Below are 21,425 nucleotides of genomic sequence, written 5' to 3'. Positions count from 1 at the left end.
ATTCAACCAACTACGGATGGAAATATTCAGGAAGTCTACCCCGAGTGTGTTTCACAAACAGTACAGAGCTCAGCTACGTACAAGCACTACATCTGGTCATAAGTAGCCTGGCGAGGGTCGGCCTGTTGGGGCTAGGGAGATCCTAGCGGGGAAGGTTGTGTCTATGCAGAATGAGGGCCCAGATGCAGGTCTCCAGTACCCGAGTTGAAAGCAGACCGTAGGGGTGCACGCTATTATACCAGTGCTAGATGAGGGAGACAAGAAGATTTGCTCTTCACTCAGACGAATACAGAGAAGCTCCAGGTTCAGTACGAGAGAGCAATAGACAAGGACACTCAGGGCCACCTCTGGCCCTACCGCACACTCTCAGGAAAGCAAATCCACGTATCCTGCACCCATGCACACCCCCTTACACACCGAGTGAGTAAATAAATGCATAGATGAAACCTTATTTTAAGAAATTAGATGAAGTATACGGAAGAAAGTGGGCAGATGCTGAGTCTGCTTCCCAAGTCTCACGTTATGGGAAGAGAGAACTGACCTGGCGAGTTGTCCTCTGACCTCCACATACGTGCTGTGACCCTACACACCCATCTCCACAATTGCACACAGTAAATGAAAGGTGACGACAGTGAGCCCAGGTGTACATGTGGGAGAGTGTGCACAGGTTTCATGTAAACGTGACACCACTCTATCTTAGGGTCTTGAGCGTCTTCGGATTCTGAGATCCCTGAAGGACCCGGAGTCAATCCAACGCCAAGAGTCCAGGGTACCTAGCTGTGCGTTGTGACTGCTCCCGCCCACGGGAGGATGGGCAGGGTCTACTGCCAAGGCATGTGTGGTAGGCTCAGGAAGTTGAGAGCAAGCTCTGCTCTCCGGGTTTCAGAAGTGCCACTGCCACAAGCAACCTTGCTAGGAGGCACATGGGAGGACACTGCTCCCTCTCACCCACATCCCTGAAGGAGCCAGAGCTCTGGACCAGTGATGCATCCTCCTCTTCCTCAAGGCTGTCCCCTGACCCTTTGAGAACTATAGAGGTGTCTAGCCATTCCCTTATATCCAGACAAGAGTACTGTCTGTAGTCTTAGGTGGCTCCAGGGGCCTGCCAGGAGTCTTGGGGTGAGGATCCAGGGTAGGCTGATATATAACTGAGTGAAGCTTGCTCCATGGAGCCCCGAATGCTAAACTCTAATGCTCTGTGTCAGGGCCCCTGCCTGGGAAGTTTCTGTCCCTGGACACACCTGGCCTCACACTCTGCTAAGTAGGTCCTTGGGGACAGCACCAGCCTTCCCTCACCCTGCTGTCCTACCCTGTAACAGCCAGTGTAGCCACGAGAGAACGCCATGGGTTCAAGAAGTGGAAGAAAAGACTCTTGGGAGTCAGCTGTAGCAAACTGACTGGTGACAGCAATGACAAGGTGACGAAGTCATCCAAGTGGACTCTCGAGTGCTACCAAGGTGCAGATGGTATGTTTTGGGGTGTATCCCTCCTCCTCTGTGCTGAGGTTGTCCCCTGGGACCGCTGTGATGGCTGTCATGACTGTCACCAGTCACACTGTGGAGGCTACAGAGCAGTCTTCCCTGTTCCCCTCTGCCTGGGGAAGACTCCAGGGTGCACAGAAGGTTTATTGGGCCAATAAAATCTCAAGTATACAAGTTTAAGATACCTCTGGGGTTTGTCTCCTTCCCACAGAGGCCGGGAGCACTTCTGCTCTGTAGAAAGGGGTGGGTTAAAGATGGCCTGTCATCTCCCTGCGTCCCCATCCCAGGAAGGCACATGTCATGTGAGAGCGAGCTGTGCTCTCCGTATGCACCTGGCGACAGTGTTCTGTTGGGTCCTGGCATCCTGACTTAGACACACACAGGGAGTCTGCCTCTTCCTTGCAGGGTCTAACCGTCCTCGCCTACTCATGCACCTGCCGTGAAGAGGCCGCACAGTGTGCTGGTTCTGTTCGACACATCTTCTTGCTTTCCTTTTGAAAAATCTTCCCGCCTCCTTCGCAGCCTGGCCCTCTCTTTGGCTCTCGGCGTTCCTGGGTCTTTGGCTCTTGGGTCTTCCCAGGTACCCCTAATTGCCAAAGGCTCTGCCTCACCTTGGTACCCACAGCCCTGAGAATGGATTCTGAACACAACCGACCCCAGTACCAGGCGTGGCGTCTCTGCAAGTTGCAGTGATTATCGTTCTCAATTGAGAAGCAGTAGGACAAGAGGGTTAGGGCCAGAGCAGGGCTGGAGACAGGATAGGGAGCCCAGTGTGTGGGGAGCAGGGAGGCATGGGCTTGGGAGTCAGGCGGCTCAGCCTGAGTGTCCTTACTACAGCCTTGCCAACATCACAAAGTCAGGATGGCCAGCAGGTTCCAGACTTACAACTATGAAGCCGTATTCCCGAGCACATTTGGTGGGTTTTTTTTCAGTCTCCCCTTTTCCATTGCTGAAGCGTACCCCCGACTCCTGCAGGGAAGGTAGGCAAGGGCTTTTCCAGTCTCTTGACAGACACGGCCTATCCAAGAGTCCAACCTGGAAGAGTCTTCAACAGTGAATAGAAGCAATGGTAGCCACTGGCCAGATAGACCGAGGATTGATCTCATAGCTCTCAGGAGAAGGCACAGAAGGGCAGGCTGGTTCAGTGGGAGGTGCCAGCCCAGCCTCAAGTCAAACCCACCTCCCTCTTCACTCTCAGATGACTAGAGCAGGGTGTGGACCTGAGACTAATCTCCCATGAAGGAAACCGATCATAGATGCCAAAGCAGTCGAGAAAAACCTAGATTATGTTGGAACTCATGGTAGGGACCCTGCCAGGTGGACACCAAAGCTGACTGTCAAATGTTCCGTAGCCCCATAGTCTGACCAGATGAGCCTGGCAGTGAGTGCCTATAACGAGACAACGCCCCACTGTGTTTTATGAATACTGACTGTTAACTTTCATGAGGTTGTGGAAGCCCAGGCCGCATGAGGGTGGCTCGTCACTCTGTCTAGAATGGCAGAGAACAGTCCCTCCACAGAGAGCTTGAGACACGAGCAGATGTCATGAAGAAGATGGGGAAAGGGGGGTGAAGGGAGGTTCTTAGTTCAGAACCTATCGAGGACCCCAGTCACATGCTGTGTGGACCTCAAAAGGCAGGAAAGGGCAGCCACTGGGAGATGTTCTCTCGGGAATATGGGAATGAAGGAGAAGAAGGGGGCAGGAATACAGGATCCACCCCTAGGGGTGTAGATGGGGAAAGGTCAGCAGAAGGCACGATTTGGTGACAACCCACTCCAGGAACGCAGCAGGGGTTCAGTGCAGACTGGTGGGCACCAGGATATGGAGGCTTACACAGATTCATGTGTGAGGAGGTTGGAAGCTGGGAGTCATAAAGGAGAGGTGTGGCTGGCTCTGAAGAACCTGGATCTAGGGGATAGGAACTTAATTGGAACCACAAAGATGCCAAGCAACTCACCCCTCTTTCTGTGTGTGTGTGTATGGTACATTTGTGGGGGTGTATATGCACACGCATCATCGAGTGTGTGGAGGTCAAAGGTTAACATTCAGAATCTGAGGACAACTGTGCTGTTTGTTCATGAAAATACATGTATGTATTTACCGTGTGGTGAGTGCAGCTGCACGCGGATGCTATTCTAGGCTCTGAACACTTGGGGTCACCTGGTACATTGTTAGGGAGCTGTCAGCTTCGGGTGTCCATGCTGACAATCCCACATTCGATGTTAGCCTAACCACGTGGGCCATGAGATGACAGGGCAGACAAGACAAAGGCAGACTTCAGGGTGCCAAGTCAGAGAGGGTCTCTGAGTGGACACCTCAATGAGGATGGAGACACCATCCAACATTTGGAGGTCTCGGGGAAGAACCTCTAGAGGAGGGACAGTTTGTGCAAGGGCCCTGAGGTCAGGCTGACCCGTCAGGCCAGGTGAGGCAGTGCAGGTCGGGTAAGAAGGGGTCGTGAGAAGTAGAGCAAGGAAGAGTCCACAGTTTGGGTAAGCCTGTTTTGCAAAAGTCCTTACAAGTGTCTAACCCATAAGCAGCCACTTTAAGAACGTCAGATCTCGACTGCTCTAGTGAGATGCCAGGGTCAAGCAGATGTCACACGTTGGGTTCTCGGAGTTACAGAGACTGGAAACCCAAGCTCAAGGTGTGGGCAGACCTTGCATCAAGCTGATCACAACATGTAGGAGAGGGGAGGCTGCTTAAAGGGCACTAACCCCACACAGAGCGGCCACCCTCACAGCGAATCCTCTACAAGGCCCCTCTCCGAATGCTCTCCCCTCTCTGAATGCTCTCGAGTTGAGCATTGGGAATCCATCACGTGGCTTTGGTGGGAATTCGCCAAGCACAGACCACAGAAGGCCTGTATCTACCCATTGTAGAGACAGTCCAGCAGAGAGACAGGACCTCTGTCTCTCTGGACTTGGCCCTACACTCTAATGTTTGGCTGAGAGCCGTTGCAAGAGGTAAGCTTGCACATTGTAAGCTGTGAGAGAGCTCAGTATAAAGGGGTGGAGGGTCTGTGGCTAGCTGGAGGGGATTCTGACAGGTTTAGATGGAAGGGCAGCCTGGCTAGGCTCCAAGGCCTCACTGTAAGCCCGGTAGTCCCTTGGGGTGTGATGTTGGCATTGAGGTTGAGCCCAGTGCTTGGGAACAAAGGCGGGTAACAGGGAGGACACTGAGGGAGCAGCCTCAGGAGAGCTGTGCTGACTGGGAAGGAGAATGGGTCCTTGGTGGTGGACAAGTTGGAGAGGCCATCCACTGATGGTCCTCCTTTATCAGTCCATCCCCTTGTGACCCACTGGCACCCTCCCACAGTGACATCTTCTCACCATGCAGGTGCCACCTTCGATTTTCAGAGCCATGGCTGACCAGCAAGCACCCGGTTATACACCTCACAACATTTCCTCATTCACAGCGTATTCAGAAGACAGAGTTCCCACCACACCGTGATACCTTAAATCAAGAACACGGGACTCTATGCATCTGATGTCTCCCAGGTATTGGCGGAGATCAGAAATGATACCGATCTCTTGTTTTTCTTTCCAATCACAGCGTGACATCAGAAGGACCAGGGGGAATTCTGCTGCCTTCCCCAGAGCTGGCCCACAGGCCTACCTTGGCGGGAACCTATCCAAGGAGTGGCCCGATCTGCAAACAGGTATGTGCCGATTTCTGCTCTCCACGGCTGGTTCTCAGTGGCCAAGAGTGGCCTGTGTGGGCAGGGGAGGAAAGGCAAGCATTATGAGAATAGGGGTCAACACAGGGGAGACATACTCTGCCCAAAGCAGCGTCCATACTGTCCCCCACCACATGGATCCAAACCACCCCATCCGTGTCGTTCACCTGCCCTTACCCCTCCCCTCACCAAAATGCAAATCAGCATGTGCATAATAGATAATTAATAGACTGATCAGCCAGCAAGGGAGGTAAGTAGATAAATAATTTTAATTATCCTTGGGTTGCTCATAAATTCCCTCACTGCCTTTTTATTAAACTCTGTTTACAAGACTCATTTATATTCTATGTCACTGTGCCAAACCCTCCCCCTTCTCCTCCTCCTCCCCAGCTCCCTCCAGGTCTGACCTAGGGTAGAATCGCACTATGGTACCACAGCTCTGCTTCTAGCAGGGCCCGGGTCTCAAGAACAGGTAGTAGAGAGCTTTGCCCGAGTGTCCAGGCTGGACAGCCGGAGAGAGGATGGACGCAGCCCAGCCCGGGAGCTCCCGACCTTTCTCCCCAGTGTGGCTTGGGCCAGCTGGGAACCCTGCTTACACTTGGCACCTGTGCTACGGCTATGAACTCATTCTTTTCCCCAGGGATGCCCTTGGCCTATGAATAGCCCTGGCTGAGGTTTCCTCGATGCTCTGAATGCCAGGAGAGAAAGCAGGTTAATACTATAAAGGAAAACTCCTGTAGAGGGCCAGGGACAGACTCTCCCAGGCTGTCAAAGAGGTGGTGTCTGGTGGTGTCCCCAGGAGGTGGAGGATGCCTGAGAAGCCAAGCCATCCCTCCTCCTCCACCCTGACACCCCAGCCATGGTTAGTGGCTCTTGGGACCCGTGGTGGCAAACATGTGGCAGGTTTCTATGCAGCTGAGAGAAAGAGGTGCTGAGGGGAGGCCGGCTCAGGTGGAACGGTGTTGTGAGGAGGGGGATCTTTCCTTGGGAACCTTCCCCATGTCCTCTCTCCATCCAGCTTTTTCATCAGTGTTGGCGTCTCCTTGTCAGCATGTAGGAAGTTGCATGGGGAGGCCCCAGCTAGGTCTTGCTCTGGTCTATTCACTCCTATGGTCCGGGTAATTTGGATTTAGTTGACGGTCTGGGGATGATACTGAGGAGAGAACAGGGGTCCAAGAGCGGAGGGAAATCCTCTCTGAACTCAGTCATGCCCAAGGCTGCTGTGTTTGCAACAGTTCTCATGACCAGCTGAGCACCAAGAGCTGAGAATGCGTTCCCGTCCGAGGTGCTGTGCGTAGAGCATGGGCTGCCCCAGTGAGGCGTCAGGCCAAGGTGCTGTGTATAGAGTGCAGGTATCATCTCTTCATGCCCATGCACCAGTCAAGGGAATGTCTTGTATCTGTGTCTCTCAAGTGGATGCTCATATAGTTGTGGGCATAGGTGAGCTCCCTGTGGTCAGCAAGGTCATGGTCACCCAGCTCATGACTGACAGAGCAGAACTCACACTTGGGTTACCTGATCCCAGAGTCCCTCTCCCGAAGGCACCATGTCAGAGAGTGCCAGGCAGAGCGTGAAGTAGTGTCACTCGGAACCTTCCTAGATTTTGCTCTTGGAAATGAAGTCAGGCTGCAGATAAGGTCGCTTTGAAGAAATGGGGTCCTGGCTGAGTTTTGGGGGTGTCACTCTTGAGGGTAAGATCCGGTTTTCTTCCAGTTGCTGGCTTATGCAGCCACTGCGAGGGGCACTGGATGATTAGCTGGCCCACGCACGCACGCTGTGCTGATTGGTATTGCCTCCTTGGAGGGAGGCTGCTTGCCTCAGGCAGAGGGAATGCAAGCTGAGCAAACGCAAGGGCCTTTTAAGATCAACTCAGTAGAATTAAAGTCTGAAAAATGGCTCATTGGAGGTTCCCTGCCCTTTGAATAGTTTGTTTAGCTGGGACTTTTGTGGTCTGCCCAGGGCCTTGCCTGGTCCACACAGACTGAGTGGGAAGGAAGCAGGGCCAGGGAGAGGAGGAAAAGGTCACAGGAGGCATTTTGAATGCCTCTTCCTGTGTTAAGAACCGTGCCCACCGGGGTGGGGATTTAGCTCAGTGGTAGGAAGCGCAAGGCCCTGGGTTCGGTCCCCAGCTCCGGGAACAAAAAGAACCAAAAAAAAAAAAAAAAAAGAACCGTGCCCACCTTAGCTGGGGGTCTATCTGGACCATACTCTTAGGAGGAGCAACCCCAGCTATTCCTTAGAGAGCAGCTACAGAGCTCGGCTTTCTGAACCCCAAACCAGGTCCCTAAGGCATCACCGAGGAACCAACTTTTCTCGGATAGTCTTCATGAATCCTACCTGTCTCTGTTCAGGGGAGTCCGTGGGCAACAAGAGAATAAAAAGAACAAGAAATTAAAGACAGGCTCAGACTGGTCCCTGACTTCTACTCATGGTGGCTGGAATAGCAGGGCTCGGGCTGGTCTAGCTTCCCCCACCCCAGCACACACTGACAAGAGCCCTGTACCAGTCCCTGCCTCACATGTCTGAACCATCAGAACTGACAGTGGAAGGATTGACAGCTGATTGATGAGAAGCATCTGGAGTGATGCTTCCTGTCTGAGCAGAGCCACAGCCTTCCCCAGACAGTGTCTGAGAGCAGAACTGTGCTAGGCTGTCCCCTGTCCCCTGAGACCAAGGGCTCTGGATAATACAATGGGGTGACTATGCCCCAGCCACAGGCATGGTAAGAGTTTAACTCTCGTGTAGATGTGGGTAGGAATGCTGGCAGGATCTTGTTCCAGAGCATGGTTTCCACTGTAGGCAACTCCTGAGTGTCACCGAGTGTCATCAGCACCCCAGGAACTATAGAGTGTAACCAAGAGTTAGTCTTCAATGCATATCCCTTGTTCTCTCCTTACAATGACCTTAAATCAGCCATTCTCAGGTCAGAAATCTGGAGACCTCTGACACAGTTACTATTTTTTTTTCTAATTATTTTTTTTCTTTATGCCTCTTTTACTAAGCCTCTGCCTCCTGGGTGTGAAGTTTAAAGGCGCTGTGACCATGCCTAACCTTTTTAAGACTTATCTTTAATTTTGTGTGTGTGTGTGTGTGTGTGTGTGTGTGTGTGTGTGTGTGTGTGAATGTGTGTGAATGTGTGTAGTTAAGTGCCTGCACGTGAGTGCATATGCCTACAGAGACCAGAAGTGTCAGATTCCCTAGAGCTGGTGTCGCAGGTGGTCACGAGCCCACATGAGTGATGGGAACCAAGTTTGGGTCTTGTGTGAGAGCAGTGCGTGCTCTGGACTGCCGAGCCATGTCTTCAGCCCTGACGATTGTCATCTCTCCAAATGAAAGTTAACCCTTCACATGTTTTCACTACAATGCAAGAAAAGAAATAATTGGGCTTCTCAGAAAATGTAGGCAAGTGAAGCAGGCTGTCACCCCACTGTCCTAGCCAGGTGCTTTCTCCCCTTCCGAGCTTTTGAGACGCATGGTGACAGCATATTCCCGCTTCTGTCTTGTCTTTGCTTTACTGCTCCTTGGTGGTCCCTTCTGTTACTTTGTTGCCCAGAAGTGTCATCTTGTTGCCAGTCCTTCCAAGCCTGTTTTGAAGTAGAGAGGCAGGTGTTAGACTGGCCCAGTCCAAATTCTATGCCATATTTTGTTTTGTTTTGTTTTTCCAGACAGGGTTTCTCTGAGTAGCCCTGGCTGTCCTGGAACTTGCTCTTTAGACCAAGATGGCCTCCAATTCAGAGATCTGCCTGCCTTTGCCTTCCAAGTGTTGAGATTGAAGGCGTGTGTCACCACTGCCAAGCTTTGTGCCCCAGTTTAGAAAGCTAGATGATGATTTTGTTCCAAATAGGAATTAGGAGATGACTGTTCACATCAGAAGCAGTCTGAAGATACATATATATATATATATATATATATATATATATATATATATATATTTCAAATTCTTTGGACTCCTGGGTATTAAAGCTTACAAGTTGTATGAAGTCCACTCTCATGCACACTGCAGAGTGGTTTTACCCATCTCCAGAACCCCCTCTTTCCTTCATGGGTTGTCTTTTCCCAGTGCACAAAATGCTTGTGTGGGGTGTGTTCATGCACACTAACATGCACACATGCTTCATGCATGCACACATGTGCAAACAGGGGTTCACACATAGGTACACGTGCACTCACTGACCTACATGTGTGCCCACATACTTACACTTTCAGATACACATGTGCATACACATAGGCCTATACACACAGCTACATACAACCACATACATGCATACCTGGCCAAACATATATGCACACTGGTACCCAAACCCAATGTTTAGCAACATGTCCCCATAGTCAGCTGAAGGGGATGTTAATTGAATTCTTTTTTCTTCTGCTTTTGTTTTTTGTTTTTTGTTTTTTGTTTTTTTTTTTTTCAGAGCTGGGGACCGAACCCAGGGCCTTGAGCTTGCTAGGCAAGCGCTCTACCACTGAGCTAAATCCCCAACCCCCTAATTGAATTCTTTCTTAATCACATCTGTGCATGGGGAAGTCTGCTCCTGGTGACTATTCCCAGGGAGTGAGCAGTCATTTCCTTCTCAGAGATAAAGGGAAGTAGATGTTGATGAGGTTGCTGGGCAGGTCGTGGCCCCAGCCCATGTGACTTATTATCTAATGAGAAAGACAGGAAACCCTCAGAAGAGACCATTGACTGAAACACCCATCCCAAGTGGGCATCTGCGTCTGTGAGCTTTACCCTTGGTGGTGCGTTACTATGTTGCCATCCAGAGAGTAGCATCATCAGCTCTCGGTAACAGCTTCTACCCCCAAGTCCAGCTGAAAGCCCCCAGGTAGAAACTAGGACAAACAGAAACTCCTGTCTCTGGAGGATGCTCTCCATGAGAAGTCTCAGTGCACATTTGTGGAGCCACATTCTCTGCAGATGGCGGCAGCCAGGTTTCTGCTGTGTTTACATTCAGTTATGGGTATATGTGTTTTATGCATAATTTGCTGAATTGAAATTCCTACAGCATAGGCATGAACCTCCCATTCAGTGAAGGTCAGTACAACTGACACATTTACACCAGCAGAGCCTCCGGTTCAGGTGTAATGCAAATTGATCTTTAGTGCAACCTTGTTTTAAATGCAGCCCCCACTTGTTTTAAACTGGCCCTTTCCCCTTGTCACTGTGTGTACTTTGCAAGCCAAAGTGACCTCCTTGGCACAGGAAGCCCAGAATTTGGTAGGAGGCCTTTCTTCCTTCTTTCACACACCAGCACCTGAGGGCTGCTGGGATCACCAAGGCAAACTCCTGACTTGATGCTGACCCAATAGCTTATTTAGTCGCCTGGCCTTGGCTTCATATGCGTAACACCAAACATTAGCACCTTTCTGGAAGGCTGTCGTCAGTTACCTAGTCCAGGGCAACCCAGTGGATACACAGGCTTCTTAATTATTATTTTTTTTATGTGTATGAGAACACTGTACTTGTCTTCAGCCACACCAGAAGAGGGCATTGGATCCCATTACAGATGGTTGTGAGCCACCATGTGGTTGCTGGGAATTGAACTCAGGACCTCTGGAAGAGCAGTCAGAGCTCTTAACCGCTGAGCCATCTCTCCAGCCCCTTAATTATTATTTTTACCTGTGGCCAACTCCACACAGCAATCCAAGCACTTGACTGTCTCAGCATCAACAAACTCATGCTGTCACGTGGCCACCTCCACGGTCACATGGCCACCTCCAGGGTTTACCTCCAGAACCCTTGTGTTCCACAGAAGTGAAACTTTCCCCATTAAATACTTTCCCCTGTCTTACCCTCATCCCAGCCTTGGCAATCACCTATGTTCTGCCTTCAAGAGCCCAGCTTCTCTAGAATCTTCTGGAAGCAGAATCAGATGGCGTGAACAGCTTATGTCAGATTTCTCCCTTTTGATGGTAGATAACATTCCACCATAATAGTGTTGTCCAGCCTGAAGCCCAGCAGCCAATCAGTGCAGCCCAGTACAGCATCATAAACTTACTTAAAACATTGAGATCTTTTAACATGTGTGTGTAGTAGCATGGACATGTGAGTGCAAGTGCACATATGTATTGTGTGTATTATGTGTATTGTGTTATTGTGTATATTATGTGTATTGGGTGTATTGTGTAAATCATGTATATCATGTACATTGTGTGTATTATGTGTATTGTGTATCTTGTGCGTATTGTGTATATCATGTATAATGTGTGTATTGTGTTTATTGTGTGTATTACGTATATTGTGTGTATTATGTGTACTGTGTGTATTATGTGTATTGTGTGTATTATGTGTATTGTGCGTATTATGTGTATTATGTGTACTATGTGTATTATGTGTACTGTGTGTATTGTATGTATTGTGTGTATTATGTGTATTGTGTGTATTATGTGTATTATATGTATTGTGTGTACTATGTGTATTGTGTATTATGTATGTGTACTGTGTATTGTGTGTATTGTGTGTATTATGTGTATTGTGCATATTGTGTGTATTAGGTGTAGCATGTGTATTGTGTATATTATGTATATCATGTATATTGTGTGTATTGTGTTTATTGTGTGTATCATGTGTATTGCATGTATTATGTGTACTATGTATATTGTATGTATTATGTGTATTGTGTATATTGTGTGTATTAGGTGTATCATGTGTTATGTATATCATGTATATTGTGTGTATTGTGTTTATTGTGCATATTATGTGTATTGTATGTATTATGTGTACTATGTGTTTGGAGGTCTGACACTTAGTCATCCCTCACTCTTTTAGGCAGAGTCTCTCTTTGAACCCAGAGCTTACCAACAAGGCTAATTTAACTAGCCAGCTAGCTCCAGAGATCTGTCCCTAATTCTGTCCTCCAAGCAATTAAGTGACACCTAGACCACCACATCCACCCAGCGCTTTGGTGGGTTCTGAGGATCTGAACTCCAATCCTCCCACTTGTGTGGCAAGTGCTTTGTGAAAGCCACATCCTCAGCTAGAGACTCTTCCGTATGAAGTTTATAACTGACATCACACCGCAGTGCCACACAAAACAAACACAAGTACGCTGTCAGAATCTGTGGGCCACAGGTTGGACACTCCTGATTCACCCCTTCTCCTGCTGATAAAAGTGAACGGCCCCTCCCCCAACTGTGAAGAGAAAGCCTGTCAGGCATAAATCTTGTTTTATTCATCCACCCGGACTTGCTGAAAACAGCTGATCTGAAAACTTGTTCTCTGGGGAGGCATATTGCTGCCCCCCACACACACTTTGCATCAAGCCTGTCTCCGTCAACTGGTCTGTGGGAGCCTTGTGATGAGCAGGGCCAGGGCCTTACAGTGGGTCTAAGCATCCTCCTGTTCAGGTACATCCTGGTGTCTGTCAGTCTTGATATTTTTTTCTGAGAGCCCAGTAATGGTGGCCTGGTGACCAGAAGGACACTTAGAGAGCTGACCATAGCACAGTAATCACTGTGGTCATTGAGGGAGACGCCATCTCCTCATCAGCTTAGGCAGAGCCCAGTTGCTGTCCGCTCCTTCCAGGGTCGATTCTACGGACTAGCTTCTCTCCCTGTCTTCAGATTACCACAGGAGCAGAGAATCCCTTTCCTCCAGGATGTCTGCGTTCATCTCATTGTTATGAAGAAAGGAAAGCCACATTTGTTAGAAACCAGGCCTGCGGATCAGCAGAGTGACTTATGTCCTCTCCTTGGAACGAGGTTTCCTTTCTCATTCTTCCCAGCTCTGCTGGGTCGCTCGGTGCTCCCCCCTCCCCCTCCCCGAGCCGATCGGGGACTGCATCCATATCTTACCCTGCCTTAACAGAGTTCTCCACCTGGGTGGCTCAAGAGCCAGACATTTATTTTCCTCCATTTTGCAGGCTAGAAGCACAAGATCGAGGTGTCAGCAGGGTTGCCCCCCCCCCCCCAAGGCTGGATAAATAAAAATCTGTGTGCCGTCTTGAAGTGGCTGCTGAGAGTGAGCGGAAGTCTCTCTCCTTGGTCATCTGCTCATGTGCTTGCGCGGCTGGTGTCAGTGTGTGTCCAGGCTATGATAGCTCCTCACAGCCACTGGGTCAAACCTATTCCATCTGACCTCATTTTGACTCACTTCACCTATTTAAAGACCCTTTTCTCCAAGTACAGTCCTCACCTGAAGTGCCGGTGTTAGGCCCACAGCTATGGCGGTTCTGTCAGAGCCCGTGCACACAGAGCTGGGCCTTCTTAGAGGTCTACCTTGTAGAATGGTCCCCTGAAGCACTCACTGCGTTTTGTGTCCAGGTTCCTCTCTCACATCAGCCTCTGTCCCTGAGTCCTGCAGCCTCTGCCACCCTAGAGCTAGATGCACAGTACCTGTTTCCAAAGAAAGGTCCCAGGTTGTAGGTGTCTGCCTCTCCCTCACCTGGAGCCCCCCAAGCCAGTCAGGTCATGTCCCATAGATATGGCCACCAACGTGGGGGCAATATGCTTACTTCTGTCTGCCTCTGCCATCGACTCCAAATCACAGCGGTGTAAGTTTGGCGAATGTGCATACCACAGGCTTCCAGCTGCTCCCACTTTGAGGAAAACCACTCACCTTCCCAGCCTTTCCTCCACCCCAGGGTGCTTGATCATGGGCAGTGGAATGGAGAGATGGCCTGGCTTTCCCCAAATGCTGAGCACACAAAGTGACAGATTTGTGAGCAGCCAAGAACAGAGGACTCAGCAGTGAGCCAGCGAGCACCTTGAGCTATGAGTTGGTGACTTCTGATAGCTTAGACCGGAGATGGTTTCTTCAACAGGATGATAGTGTGGGTCTCTTCTCATTCTGAGAAGGGTTGACATGGCAACTGAGTGGCAGATGAGCTTTCTCAGAACCTTACCAAGGGAAAGCTGGCACCGACCACTGAGCTTCGCCTGCTCTATGTCCTACCCGCAAACCCTTGTCAGCATGAACTGTTCCACCTTCAGATATTCAAGCCTCAAGTCATCGCCCCAGGAAACCAGCCCCACACATCCCACCTCCTGCTCCTCTGCCTAGGGACACAATAACAATGCAGCAGTCCTGACTTCTCTCCCTTGAAAGAGCAGTTAGGAGAGGCAACTCAAGCCCACCTTTGCTTACAGTATGCTGTCCCCTTTATGCAGAGCTGGCTCCTTCCTCCAGGTGTCCTACCAAGGCAGCGGCTGAGGACCCCAGGGACTTTTGTTTCCAATGTCATTCTCATTGTTCCTGGAATTGCACAGGGTTAACTTCTGTTCTCTTTCCACTGTGTGTGTGTGTGTGTGTGTGTGTGTGTGTGTGTGTGTGTGTGTAAGAGAGAGAGAGACAGAGAGAGACAGAGAGAGACAGAGACAGAGAGAGACAGAGAGAGACAGAGACACAGACACAGAGAGACAGAGAGAGACAGAGACAGAGAGAGACAGAGACACGGAGACAGAGAGAGACAGAGAGACAGAGACAGAGACACAGAGAGAGACAGAGACAGAGAGAGACAGAGACAGAGAGAGAGGTGACAGAGAGGGAGGTGAGAAAGAGAGAGCACACAAGAGGGAGAGAGAGAGCGCGAGAGCGAGAGAGCAAGAGAGAGAGAGAGAGAAAGGGAGAGAGAGAGAAAGGGAGAGAGGGAGAGAGGGAGAGTGCACTGGGTGTCAGGCCACCGAACCCTAACTAGCTATGTCACTACCCTGTGATGACCTCTTCCCATACCCCAAAGCCTCAAGAGCAAGCACAGCCTAGTAGGATGTCCTCCCCTTCTCCAGGCACAGCCTTCACTACAGAGGCTGGAGTCACCCAGTACGCTCCTGTTTGCTCCTACAGTGGCGTGACGTCTAGGCAACCCCCAATGTTCTATAGGCCGTTTGCTTGACTATAAATTAAAAGAGATTCAGCCCTGGCTTCACACCCGCTCTGTGGATAATTTCCATCTTGCCCTGCAGCTGCCCTGCTCTGTAACTTCTTCCAGCTTGGCTTCAGGGCCCTGGGATCACTGGGGTGATGAGGAAGGGTCCCAGGGATGTTATGTAGATGGCTCTGGGGGCTCACCTCACCAAGGAAAGACCCCCCAACACGCAGAGATCATCCCCCTTTGGAACTTCCTGTGACTCCATCTCTCTACTCCTAGCTGCCTGGGGAAGAGGGGACTCTGCTCTGGGGAGGGAGACAATCACTCCGGAACCCTAAGGAGACAAACAGAGCAAGACACTGGCCAAGAAAAGGAGAAAAACAAAAACAGCTGCTGGGAAGGAAAGAGGGGGAGGGCAAAAAGAAAGAGGAAAAGAGAGGGAGAGGTGGAGGGAGCAGAGGAGGAGGGAAGAGGGAGAGAGGGAGAGAGGGAGGAGGGAGAGAGGGAAAGGGGAGGTGCGCATGCCCTGTTAGGGGCTGGAATCTTCCATTGGGATCTTTCCGGGGACCATAGCCCTGTCCTTATGGAAAAGGGGTGCAGGCAGACAGAAGACCCCTGCTCTGAAGTCAGCGGACCCCTTGCGCTTTCCTGTACACTCATGCGAGTCATGTACGTACCACATAAAGTCTTCCCAAAGTGCTGCGCTGGGGCGCACGGTGTGATTATTACATAATGATACTGTCCCTAAACCAGAGGAGAACACTAAAATCAGAATCTGTGTGTATGGGGGGGTTAGTTAAATTTTAATATTTTTCTGATGGCAGGTTATTTTTCTAGAATGTTCTTTTGTATTTTCTTTTTTGAGTCTGAGTCTGTGGGCCTGACAACACCATGAACTCTGAACCGGTGAGGTGTGCGGTGTCAGCAGTCTGTGAAATGAACCGATCTTAAACGAAACAAAAACCTCTAATTCGCCTTGATTCTGCCTCTGCCCTCTGCCCTCCTCCAGCCCCTGCTCAGAGTGCCACCCCACCCCATGCCCCCAAACTGTGACTGAAAGTAGAAAAATGTCGTCAAGGGTCCTGCACTGTTAAAGACTGCATGGCGATCTATTAAGTAGATCTCATTAATTATGTACTGTTTACAAGCAGACTCTCTTTTATACTGTACCAACACTCACTGCCACCTCTCAGCACTGCCATGTAGCAGGTCACCTGTCATGCATGAACACTAGGGTTGTCCCCAAATTCAGCAGGCTACAGGGAGGTAACATATGTTCCTAATGTTGTGTTCAGACAGAAACTTGCCACCACATCTCTGTATGATGGACGGCATGCTGCCGGGGGTGGGGGTAAGGGGCGGTGGGGTCTGTGAGAGACAGACGACGGTGTGCTGCAGGAAGGTCTTTATAGATAGATGGTGTGCTCCAGGGGTGGGGGTAATCTCGTGTAGGATGGACATTATGCTGCAAGCAGGGGGTTAATTTCTGTAATATGAACAGTGTGTTGCAGTGGGGGGGGGATCTCTGTAAAATGAAGAGTGTCCTGCATGAGGCTCAACAAGGTAGGAACTGTATGTGATATGCAAGACAGCTGAACACTCGGGACAGGGGGGACTAAATGAAATACGGGCAACACATTCTGTGTGAGTCAGGACCCGGCAGTGTGCAGTTTGCTGCCTGGAACTGCCTCTCCCCAGCTGCCCACCCAACAGGCCCCCCATCTCCTGAGCTGGACCCACGGAATAGGAACTCGCTCTCACCCAAAATGCACTGGGCAGAATCCAGTGTCTCCCCTCCCTCTCCAGCCCCCGGTGTCCCCCTCCCTCCCCTCTCCAGACGAAACATTCCCATTTCCATCCTGCCATCCACACCAAACAAATCTTGATTTAAGAAATCAGACCTGACAGCTATATCTGGTCCTTAACATGCTCCAATTGCCAGGATCTGCAAAATCTGCTGTGGGCAGGCAGGATGGACTCCAGACGCATTTCCAGGGTGGTAGATTTAGCGAGGACATGCGTGTCAGGACTCAGCTGCATACTGCACGGTTCATGATCTCTGGCTGCTACCACCAGATAAAGCCACCTCTGGGAAGGTCCCCCAAATCTAAGCACATCCTGTGGTGGGCAGACTTGAGGAAGTTACTGAGAGGGTAGCAAAAAGGGACACGAAATCAGGTTTGGGATCTAGTAAAGATATATCTGCAGTACTGTGAGCCTTCCTAGTTATTAGCTGTTTTTCTGGGTGTTTGCCCCCTTGAGGCAGAAGTGAGCGAGGCTGCCACATACCTCAGGATGCGTGGTGCTGTCCGGGGTCCTGAACACTTGCTTGTCTGATGCTTCTTCCAGAGCCAGGTATCTCCTGGAGCCGCCATAACCACTCAGAGCCTTAACTGGATGATAATGATACGCAGTTTAATCTGACAAACTGGCCGCGGACTCACGTTCTTCTGATGGCTTCAAGGGTGGGTAAACTGAGGAAAGGGGCATCATTTACTGGAAAGGACTAGAAAGCAAGTTAGATCAACCTGGCTCTTCTGACTCCAGAGGGCATCCATGTGCCTGCAGTATACGAGTGCTCCTGATTTGGTGTGGAGGTCAGGCAAATGACTGCATGAGACTGCATGAGACTGGCTTCTTGCCTCTAAGGTGCCTGTGGGTCCCGTGACAGTCAACGACTCTCTCAAGCCCCATCTTTTCCCTCTGCAACCACACACAGCTGGGCTGAGTAGCGCCCCTTCCCTACCCCCTGGCCTCTGGTTCTTTAATGACCTGCAACATCCTGTCGCTATGAGGTAGCAGTTCCTTCATCTGCCACATCCCCCAAGCAATACATTAGCTATAAAAAGAAGAGTGACTTGGTCTGAGCCCCAGAAAAGGAGCTTGACACCGCCCCACCACTGAACTTGAACCCCCCCCCCATTCTGAGCCCTCAGTTGCTTCCCCTGCTCAGTTCAGATAATGAAGATTGCCTGGCCGACTTGACCAGAAGGAGGTAACTTAGAGTGGCTTTGAAAAATTGTGAAATATGATACAAGAACAGGGCACCGACAGTGTGACATCCTAAATGGCGAGGTGCCTCTCTGGACCCCAAACTCTAGCATTCCTGCCACAGGAGATTATTTTAATGGGGACAGAGGATGTATGCAAAGCTGGGGCACGGATTCCAGGGAGAGCCGCATTTAATACTAACTCCCTAAAGAAAGGCCACACTCCCAAATGAAGTCTGTACAAGCCTTACTTCCCCCCAACACGAAGGAAGCGGGTGATTTTCCCCCAAATGTAGTTTTGCGTTAGTGGAATCGGAATACGGCAGGCAGGGGTCTCTGGGGGCAGAACTGAACAGAGAGGAGAGCAGGCAGAAGGATCTCTCTAGGAGGCTGGCATCCTGCTGTTCTCTCATTATAAGGAGGGAGCAGCCAGGCTGCTCTGCAGCATTGGGCACTTCCGGGGGGGCAGTGCGGGGTGGGGAGGCACGGGCGTGGCGGCTGAGTGTGTGAGTGTGCATGGCACATTGCAAACCAACGCCATTGCCCCTGCTTTCGGGCAGTATGCGTAGAGCACGTTCTATATGCTGGGGCCGTGCTGCAGATGGGCAGACCAGTCTCCGCTCCCATCTCCTCGCCACTGGGGCTCGGCGAGCCCTGTATTAATTACCCTTGCTATATATAGTTATTGGAAGACTCGCAAGAGTTTAGAGCAGCCCTCACGTATTGAACACCAGTGAGAACCTGGGCAAGAGAAAGCAGGGGAGAGGAAGACGGAGTCCCTTGGGCTAGCCCGGCACTCGGCTGCAAAATTAGGTAGTATACAGGCTGGGCACATCTGCAATCTAGGCACTGTGAAATTCAAGGCTCAACTCTGTGTTGGGATTGACTAAGTCACATGGCGGCCCAGTTTCTTATATCCAGCCAGCAGGGTTCGCTTTCTTTCTCCTGAACATAAAGGAGCCCGTGACACCGCGGAGAAAGTGGCAGGGTCTGTGTTCTCTCTGCGATCATGCGAACGCAAGGACTCTAATGCACTGCTTCCAGTCCCTAAGAACAACGGGGACTTCTTTGGAAGCCCTTATCTGGTCCCATGTCCCAGGGAAGGGAGGCTTCCCACCCTATGGATCCCGTAAATGATAGCACAAGAGACTAGAGTGTGCGGCACAGAAAGGGAACTAAAGGCACAAGGGCCATGCGTAGGTCATCAGCCCCCCCCCCCCGTCTGCCTGCCTGGTGGACAGCATCTCCAACCAAAACCGCATATTGAGTTGTGTCAGTAAATTCCCACACCGGAAGCTGAGCACGGCAAATACCTGCTCCGTTTAATTATAAATCCACTCGGGGAAGCTTGCTTGCAGCTTGGGAAGCTTCCTTATCTCCCACACTTCACCCTGCTGATAAGTGTGGACCTCCTTCATCCCTGGGGCACAGAAAACTGACTTCACAAGGGAGGTTCCAGCCTGGCCCTCAGAGCTGGCATTTACAGTCAACTGTAGAGCATGCTATTCTTTTCTCCATGCACTTAGACTTTGTGTGTGCATGTGTGCCAGTGTACAGGTGTGTGGTGTGTGTGTGTGTGTGTGTGTGTGTGTGTGTGTGTGTGTCTGCACACATGCACACGTGCTCTTGCTTATGAAGGCCAAAGCTCTATTTACTTCATCTGGTGGTTTGTTTGTTTGTTTGTTTGTTTTCTTTTTTGACATAGGGTCTCTCTCACTAGTCTTGTGCCAGACAACCAAGTAGCCTAGACTGGCTGGCCAGTTGGCCCCAGGCACCCTCTTGTCTACTCTCTCCAACACTAGGATTTACACATGTGTGCCAGGTCACACAGTTATTTTACATGGACTCTGGGACCAAGCTGAAGTTATAGCGCCCCATTGACTAAGCTGGACTCCTGTTGGCCGACAATACACGCTTCTTCCTGGAACTTCACTTCCCAGCCTCTGATCCTTTCCTGAAATCCCAGAAGAGGTATGGGAAGGACCGAGAGAGAATTCTTTTCAGAAAGGCAGGTGAGAGGAGCTGTCCTGCAGCTAGCTGTTCGGCTCCTCTGGCCAGTGAAAAATCCCTAGATAAACTACTGGGTTACTGGGAGAAGAAGGCCACCACCACCCGGGGCTCAGTGGCCAGGGCCAAGGTCGTGGGAGGGAGAATTGATCTTGCAAATATGGAAACAGATTCCCACCCACCTGTCATCAGACCAGAGAGGCAACTGTTAGAGCCACTGTGAAATGCGTGTGGCCCATGCCTTTCCATCTTCCTTGTCAAAAGCCATTGCTTCTCTGGTTTGGGTAAGCCTTCGTTCTAAATGGCATTTATGTACCTCAGGCCTGACACCAGAAGGTCTTTAGCAAGGCTCCTTGGAGTCTGCCTCCAGTTCCATTTGCTAGCCGGTTTCCTGGGGACTTCCTGCCTTGGCTGCACAGAATGCATTCTAGACGCAAGCAGGACTGACTGAACGGCCTCTCCTTCCCCACGCTGTGAGGCTCAGACCTGCACACGGACCTTGCTCTGCTTCCCCACACACATGATGAGCCATGAACCTCCACTTCTCAGATGAGGAAAACCAAGGCTCCTTCGGACTAATGAGAATTCTCTTTCCCAAGCCTGTTGTCACACATGTGACACTTCCAGGTTGCTTCTCTCAAAAGACTTCCCTGGTTGACTTTTCACTTCCCACATGACGCAGGCCACACTGGTTTGTGTGATCACTCTCTTAGCCACTTCTGCTTTTGTTGGCACCCTGAAGAGCACTTTGGCTTGGCTCCACCTTCTGCTGCAGCTCCTCTGGGAGCCCACCCGCCGTATTGAGCCCAGTACCTGTCTCCCTGCTACAGGCAGGGCTGGAACGGTCCACGGCTATCCCTTGCCTGGGGTCATTAGTTATTTTTAGCAATCAATGTTATTGATGCCGTGATCGCCAAGGAAGCCACCAGAGAGCTGTTCTTCCAACTCATTACATTGAGAGTTGAACTATCCCCCTTTTTATATAAATCTTGACACATAAAGATAAAATACGCCGCTTTCTGAGGGAAGTTCTGAACCGGAGGCCAAGAGCTGGAGGTGGCTTTGAGCACTCGAAGAAACATTAAGGATGACTCTGGACGAGGTTGGGGGTGAACCAGGAGGCTGGTCTGTGGCTGAAGTCACACCTAGGGAGGGGTAGCTCTAGGATGCCTCAACACCAACATGGAGAAGTCAGGGGGACTGAAAGGAACAGAAAATACGCAGATGCTCCTTGAGGAACTCACTCAGTGGTCAAGGGCAGAGCCAGCTCTTGACAGAGCCTGAGAGTTGACGAGGCCACAGGTCCTAGTGCCTGCTGTACATAAAAGAGGCCCTGGCCATCCACGCAGTTCCAAGGGAGGAAACAAGGTCTGGTTTTGGGATACACTACATGTGCCTAATCTTAACCTCAGTCCCACAGCATTTAGGGAGCTAAGCCAGGGGTGGTCAGAGCACTTAAGGACA

General features: G+C 50.6%; 1 protein-coding gene and 1 long non-coding RNA gene across 8 annotated transcripts in view; both read left to right on the top strand.

Moving 5' to 3' along the window:
• Positions 1 to 21,425, top strand: part of Rbfox3 (RNA binding fox-1 homolog 3) — a 436,924-nt gene that overhangs the window by 239,500 nt on the left and 175,999 nt on the right. For all 7 annotated transcript variants that reach the window (XR_010055159.1, XR_010055160.1, NM_001413230.1 and 4 more), the window contains 1 exon segment: positions 5,038 to 5,143. The gene's annotated coding sequence lies outside the window, so the exon portion shown is untranslated.
• LOC134480909 (uncharacterized) overlaps positions 1 to 21,425 on the top strand; it is a 289,699-nt gene that overhangs the window by 217,633 nt on the left and 50,641 nt on the right. Inside the window, exon 3 of the long non-coding RNA XR_010055898.1 lies at positions 5,038 to 5,143. This is a non-coding gene — a long non-coding RNA (uncharacterized LOC134480909). The remainder of the gene's footprint in view (positions 1 to 5,037; positions 5,144 to 21,425) is intronic.

The sequence above is a fragment of the Rattus norvegicus genome, chromosome 10 (assembly GCF_036323735.1).
Source record: "Rattus norvegicus strain BN/NHsdMcwi chromosome 10, GRCr8, whole genome shotgun sequence".
In the NCBI taxonomy this organism is placed as follows: domain Eukaryota; kingdom Metazoa; phylum Chordata; class Mammalia; order Rodentia; family Muridae; genus Rattus; species Rattus norvegicus.
Note: the sequence above shows the minus strand (reverse complement) of the source record. Positions and strands in the feature narration are given on the sequence as shown.